Genomic DNA, 6,605 nt, shown 5'->3' on the forward strand with positions numbered 1-6,605 from the left:
GTTAAAAGAATAAACTTTAAACTCTCTGGAATTGACCTTATTCCCAGTAACAATTCATTTCCACTGCCACTCCTCTGGCATTGCCTCCTTCCCTTTTTTTCCTTTCCAGAAGCCCATTGGCTGGTTTTACAGGTTTACATTCTGAAAGAAGGACTACTATGAGAGACTGCCATGTGAATAGTGGGTCACCATCATAGGTATGGGCCAGGCTCAGAGATCCCTGTCAATTCCATGTACCCCTACTGCTGGGTGCAGGGGCGGGGGTGGGGGGCACCCGGACATCACTCTCTGGGTGGTGAAATCTTTGCTTGCACAGCCAGGCCCGGTTGAGCAAAGCACACCCTATTGATTTTTCTACCTCGTTTCTGTTTATCTCCTGGGTCTTTGACGGCCTGGTGACTCATTCCCAGCCCGTCAGAACTTTTACATCTTGATTACATCTGGATGACTAATGCCTACGACACCTGGGGAGATCCATGAAGGCACTGTTTGTTCAGACCACACTCACTCCAAGGGCCTGTCCTTCTTGGAATAGAATCCAAACATTAGTGGTGATCACTGGCAGTTCTGTCCCTGTGGATCATGAGGAGTAGGTCCATTCTTACTCGCCAGCTGTGATGAAGCCAACTTGGCACCTCCCAGGACTGGAAGTCAAGGTGTGTGACCTTCACCCATTCAGAAGCTGGGATGCACTTCTGAGTGTGCCTGGCTGGCCCAGAGCAGCTCATTAACTCCCCTTCTCCCTCAAGATTCAGTTTCAATCACCTTTGTTCCATCCATCAAAGGGAATATTTACTGTTATTGTAATGACTCCTCTCACTGTACACACAGTGTGTTAGGCCACACCTAACACACACAGGCTTTCAGAGAGCACAAAGGGCCATTGTGCAGACCATAGCCAAGTGAGATAGACAGAGTAGTAAACATGCCATTAACAGCCATGCTCCCGGACAACTTACCTTTGTCTGTGTGTGGTCACTGGGCTTGTATTGCATTTATTTCAAAAGTTGCGGCTTCATCATGAGCATAATTAAATATCTGGGCATTTGTTTTGCATTAAAATAATCAAGCAGCAAATAAACATCATACTGGGGTGAGAACCTTGGGCTAAGGTACAAAGTTGTGGATCTGGTTCTCAGTCCATGCTACTGATGAGCTGGGTGACCTCAGAAATACACTGTCCCACTCAGGATCTTAATTTTCATTCATTCTTTCTTTTAAAGATTTTAACTTATTTATTTGACAGCACAAGTTGGGGGAGTGGGGGAGGAAGAAGCAAGTTCCTGGTTGAGTAGGGAGCCCGACACGAGACTTGATCCCAAGATCCCAGGATCACGACCTGAGCCAAAGGCAGACGCTTAACTGACTGAGCCACTCAGGCACCTGGATCTTAATTTTCCCACCTGAAAAATAAGGAGATGGGAATACTCTAGAGTAGCAGTTCTCAAAGTGTGGTCCAGGAACTCTCGGGGGTTCCTAAGCCTCTTCTGGGGATCTGTGAAGTTGGAAGTACTCTCATAAGTGTTATTTGCATTCTCCACTCTTCTTCCACAGTGTACAGTGGAGTTTCCCAGAGGCCTCATGGCATGTGATACAACAGATTGAATTCAGAGGCAGATGTGAGAATCTGTCTGCCTTCTGTTAAGCCAGATACTAAGATTTACAAAAACATAAAACAGTGACATGCTTCACACTGCTTTCTATTGTTTTACAGCAGCGTTACCTTTCATTTAAAAGATGTTAATCGTGTTAACGCAAAATCACTTCCCTGTAATTCTTTTTAAATAGATAAATACATAAATATTTTAAACACTTTTCGGTTTTGATTTCTACTGTGGTAAAAATGGGTAGAAACCACATACACAAGAAATGTGTAGAATGTAAAAGAGACCAAAATGGTTGACAACCACTAGTCTGGATCATTTTTAAGGGTCATTTGCCACTCTGTAATTTGGAACACCTCCCCCCCCCCACCATGAGCCTATGCTAATTATCTATTATGCCTGTCCCCTGCCCTCATGTGAACTCCAGGAGAGCTGAGATATGTGTCTCATTTGTGTGCTGATGTACCCCAGGCTGCCCAGAACAGCAGGTGCTTGCTAAGTCCTCATGGACGGGTGGCGGGGAGAGGGGAGAGACACAGGTGTACAGCTCTTCCAGAATCTGTATATAACAGACAGGGAAGATAGATCGTTCTATCTCTGCTTTGTGGAAGAAACTGAGGCACTGGAAATGAAAGGCACAGCCAAGATTACAGGGTATCAAGGCCAGAACTCCCTGTTGCAGCTTCCTAAGTCACATGACTTTATTATCAAACCCCATAAGGCAGTACCTTTTCCAGTAGGGCCCAGGGGTATCTGAGTCCCCTGAAATTGGAAGAAGTAGACAGCCTGTGTCCAATTGACCTTGAAAAGTGTGGGGACACCCCTTCCCTAGTGCACAGCTTCCCGAGAACCCTTGGCAGGAACCTAGCCAGAAGGCTCAGATCCACTTGGATGGTGTAGGAGCCCTGGATCTGTGAACAGACACAGGCCTTAGAATCATTTGAGCCTTCCAAGTTCACTCTGTTGACACAGGTCAGGCCCTGTTCACCAGATCTGGAGCATTCCCAGCTATGTCAGGTATGCCTTTGAGGGCCACCCATCATTTATGCTCCTGGTAAGTACATGATTAAGTAACCACAACCACAGACCAGGCCTCTTCCAAAAATCTCTGGGAATGAAGAGGTAGTTTTATGATAAGCCAGCCAGGCACCCTGCTGAGCTCACCCACTTTCAGTGTCTCTTCTCCTGCCAGTCTCTCCAGCCTCTCCACTTACCAACACCTCTGAAGGTGATTCCTTCACCCATGGACACTCAAGGCCTATGTGAAAGGGGAATCTTCTGGGTCTCAAGCAAGCTTAAAGTCTCTAGGGAAAAACTCTGACAAAACTGTCACAACCCAAGAGTTAAGACCCAGGAGTCAAATCAGAGAGCCAATTAGGTCACTCTAAGGATCAAGTGCAAAATAGGGCCTGGCCCTCTGTGGGTGGATGCCCAATAAATTTAAGTGATGATTGTCTTAGTCCATTTGAGCTACTATAACAAAAGACCATAGACTGGGTGCCTTATAAACAACTGAAATTTATTTCTCACAGTTCTAGAGGCTGAGAAATCCAAGACCAAGGCATAGGCAGATTTAATGTCTGGTAAGAGCCCAATTTCTGGTTCATAACTGGCTGTCTTCTCCCTGTGTCCCACATGGCTGGGGTGGGGATAGGGCAAGGGAAATTTCTCTGGCTGCCTTTATAAGGGCACCAGTCCCATTCATGAGGGCTCTGTGCTCATCACCATGTCATTTTCCAAAGGCCCCACCTCCAAATACACACTTTGGGGTTAGGTTTCACACATGAATTTGGGGGCCACACAAGTATTCAGGCCATAGCAATGATTATATTACAAAGCCCTCAACAAATTTCTGTTCTCTTTTTCCCTTGTTCTCTTTCCCTTCTTCTGACTGGACCTCGAGGCTCATGATGTAGCTGGTGAGGAGTGTAGGAGGGCAAAGCCGGCAATGCAGCTGAAAGCCTCACCAAGCTGTTTAGATTGTCATGCTGCAGAGCCACTGAATGCTGTTGAGCAGGGGAATAACATAATCAGAGCAATGCATTAATAAGTCTATCTGCGGGGATCCCTGGGTGGCTCAGTGGTTTAGTACCTGCCTTAGGCCCAGGGCGTGATCCTGGAGTCCCGGGAGGATCCCTGCATGGAGCCTGCTTCTCCTTCTGCCTGTCTCTGCCTCTCTATCTCTCTCTGTGTCTCTCATAAATAAATAAATAAAATCTTAAAAAAAAAAAAAAAGAAAGAAAGAAGTCTATCTGCCCACTCAGTGCAGTATTGATCGAGATGAAGTTATCAGAGGGAGGGCATCTGATTGGAAAGCTACTGCCAGACGTTATTGTGCTGTCCCTCTGAGATTCTTGAAGAGAGAAAGAAAAGATTGATTGCTAGAGAAATTGAAAAGCCAGAATCCACAGGCCCTAGTTACAGACTGATTTAGATTGAGCAGGAGATAGAAGAGTCTGAGGGTTGCCCCCTGGTCCACTGGGACATAACTCAGGAGGACGGGCACATGTCAAGGATGGATGGCTGTTGGACTTCGGCTTATCCTGCTAATGTCCATTTTTAGCACAGACTCATCTAGCTAAAGACTACACTTCCCAGCCTCCCTTGCAGCCAGATGAAGTCATGTGATGGAGTCCACCAATAAGGATGCGCAGGACTGCCCCTGTAATTATGAATAGTGACCTTAATAGGAAGTGCCTACGGTTCCCTCCCTTTTTTTCCCCAGGTAGAAACTTGGAGGTGGTAGTGGGCCATCTGTTCTGGGGATGAGGGCAGAACAAGATGGGAGGAGCCTACTTCCCAAAGTCACTGAGCCACCAAACCAGCCTCAGACCACCTTCCCCAAGTATTATACCAGCGAATGATAAAATTCTACATCACTGTATTAGTGGAGTCTTGTTACTGAGATGCATGTTCATGTATCACTCTATGTGTGGGGAGATCTGTTTGCTTTTGCTGTATTTTAAGTGACTGGGGGGGTTAAGGGACTGTAACTCTGCACCCCAGGATTCTCAGAGCCTCTAGTCCCCTGCCCACTGTCTCTGCACTGATGTGTGGCATGGGAAGCACCTGGGAAGCATCCAGAACACACACCAGCCCAGGGACAGAGGCCATACGGGTCTGCTGCATGCGTCTGGACAGCAATGGACACTTCACATCTGCTCTGCCAGAACTGAGCCAGGAAACATGCCCAACTGAGTGAAGGCCTCAGGGTCATCAGGATTTCATAAAAACAAGTTGTGTCTGTATGACCTGACAGGCTTATTGGAGAAGCAGATAAGGTGGACGTGGCTGATGCTATTACTTGCTCTTCAGCCAGATATTTCACCCAGTGTCATATATCTTCAAGGGTAGTAATAAAAAAAAAAAGTTAATTGGGCCTCTGTTATTGTCACCAACAGGGATAGTCTTAGTGACATACTTTGCCTTAGTCACTATTTGTTCAATGGCTTGCTTTTTTTTTTTTTTTTTTGTTCAATGGCTTGCTTATCAAGGTTATAGGTGACCAGAGCAGAGACTAATGGAAGATACTTTGGATAATAAACCTGAGGAGTCATGAAGATCCAAGACATGGTGATGCACTGAATCTAGCCAGATTCATTCATTTATTCATTCGTTCATTCATTTATTCATTCATTGAGGGCATATTCATTGACACCTAGAATACGCCACATTCTGCTGAAGGTGCTGGGACACAGCAATGAGCAAGATGGACAAGGGTTTTGCTCTCACTGAACTTGCATTTTAGTACGCCGGGGAAAGACAACAAAATCAAACAGATAAATTAACAAGATAATTTTGTAGTGATAAATGTTAGGAAGAGTGTTATCAGTATGCTCTGATAGTGTGACTGCAAGGTGAGGCATCTCCTGACCAGAGGTAGAAGACTGCCTTGAGCCAGTGACATTTATCCTAGAGGATGAGAAAGGGCAGCCTTGTAGAGATGGGAAAGAGCATTCCAGAGAACAGCAAGAGCAAATGACCTGAGGGGGGAGCAGTTTGGGGTGTTCCAGAAGTAGATAGAGGCTAATGTGCCAGAGTGTGAGGAGCAAGGAGAAGATGATAGAGAGAAGAAGCAGAGCAGGTTTTCTAGGGCCTGGAAGGAGTCATGATTCTATTCTATGTGGGTGAGAAGCTTTTTGAAGATTCAAAGGAAAAGTGGCATCATAGGATTTATTTTCTCAAAGACTATTGGCCACTGTGTGAAGGATGGATTGTAGGAAGGCTGGAGCAGAGGTGTGTTTGACAGGAGATTGGTGCATGGTCAAGGTGAGTGACATGGTGACAAGGGTATAAAAGCAGAAAGAGCAAGAAATGGTAGGATTTGAGAAATGTTCTGGAAACAGAGTCCACAGGACTTGCTGATGGCTTATGGGTTTCAGAGAAGAGTGGAAATCAAGGATGACCCTCAGGGCCTTGGCTTGAGCAACTGGTGGATGGTGATGCCAGTTCCTGAGATGGGAAACACATTTCTGCATTTTCATCATTAACTCCCTGGTTCAGGCCATTCACCTCACCTATGTTCACTCCCACTGTGGTCACCTGGCTGGCTTCCCTGCTTCCACCACTCCTGCCCATCAGGTCTAGGATGGATGATGTTCTACATCAACACTCGCACTACTAACAGACGGGTTGGAAGGAAACCCCAATGTGGCTTACACACAGCAGACAGGTGCTCCCTGCGTGTGACTGTCCTTGCGTGGGCAGAACATAGACAAGCTTCTGGCCAAGGAGGGGCTGAGGACACCAGACAGAAGAGAAGTCTGAATTGAAGAAATAAGATGAAGGCAGAATCCCAGTCTCAAGAGACCAGATGTGAGGAAGGAGAAGGTCCCAGTGCACAGCAGGGCAAAGGCCATCAGGGCACTCATAGCCCAGCAGTGGCTCTAAGCTGGCCAAGACTCAGTCCACTCCCCTCTTGTGGGGCTGGCTGTTGGTGTACTGTTGTCCCTGTCCAGAGGTCAGCAGGGCTGGCCCACTTTTCTTAACAACTCAAGAACA

This window comes from Canis aureus, chromosome 30, assembly GCF_053574225.1.
Source record: "Canis aureus isolate CA01 chromosome 30, VMU_Caureus_v.1.0, whole genome shotgun sequence".
In the NCBI taxonomy this organism is placed as follows: Eukaryota; Metazoa; Chordata; class Mammalia; order Carnivora; family Canidae; genus Canis; species Canis aureus.